The sequence below is a fragment of the Bison bison genome, unplaced genomic scaffold, assembly GCF_000754665.1.
Source record: "Bison bison bison isolate TAMUID 2011002044 unplaced genomic scaffold, Bison_UMD1.0 scf7180017864279, whole genome shotgun sequence".
NCBI lineage: Eukaryota > Metazoa > Chordata > Mammalia > Artiodactyla > Bovidae > Bison > Bison bison.
In genome coordinates this window covers 4,321,283-4,322,134 of record NW_011494851.1, presented here as the reverse complement: position 1 = coordinate 4,322,134, position 852 = coordinate 4,321,283, and the positions used below count along the sequence as shown (strand labels likewise).

The 852-nt window shown below is 41.4% G+C and overlaps 1 protein-coding gene across 1 annotated transcript in view; it reads left to right on the top strand.

Annotated features, from left to right (window-relative positions):
- The window catches only part of LOC104995185 (transmembrane protease serine 11D-like), a 44,487-nt gene that overhangs the window by 428 nt on the left and 43,207 nt on the right, over window positions 1–852 (top strand). The gene's annotated exons all lie outside the window — the stretch shown is intronic.

The following is an 852-nucleotide window of genomic DNA, read 5'->3' as shown; positions in this document are numbered from 1 at the left end:
ACTTGAATCATCCCAAAACCTCCCCCCACCCCCTCCCCGCCATCTGTGGAGAAATTGCCTTTCAAAGAACTGTTTCCTGGGTAAAAGAAGCTTGGGCACTGCTGAGTTACAGCCTAGATGTGGATGCAGGCACATGAAGGGATAAGGATTGTAGTAGAGAAATTCATTGAGCATTATGAGATCAGATGAGGGGCAGCAAGAGGAGAAAAGAGTAACTACCTGGTGAGAAATGAAAATGCTTGAATTATTTTAGGATAAAATGAGAAGTATACAGATATGACATTCTCCAGGCAAAAGACATCACAAGCAGAACTGACTGTGACATTTGATCTGGATGAGGTCAGGTGGGCAGGTGAGGATGTGACAGAAGATAAAGTTGCAGAGGTTGGCCTTAAATGCCATGGACAGTTTGAATGCCATTTGAGGATTTTTGACGAACTGTAGATAAATTTAAAATGAGGTATTATTGGAAGGGAGGATATCGGACCCTAAGATTCACATTTTTCAAAGCACTTGAAGGATTTTAAAGGGTTGATTGGAGAGAGGAAAAAATCCTGAATTCAGTCTGGATTCCTCTTTTTCCCACATCTTGTAAGCAAATCCTCTAAGGCCTAAATTCAAAATATATATAGATTCTTACCACTTTTCATCATCTCCACTTCTACCACCCTTTTGTAAACTACCATCATCTCTCACTTTAGTTATTTAGTGACCTCCTGCAAGGAGATCCAACCAGTCCATTCTAAAGGAGACCAGTCCTGGGTGTTCTTTGGAAGGACTGATGCTAAAGCTGAAACTCTAGTACTTTGGCCACCTCATGCGAAGAGCTGACTCATTGGAAAAGACTCTGAT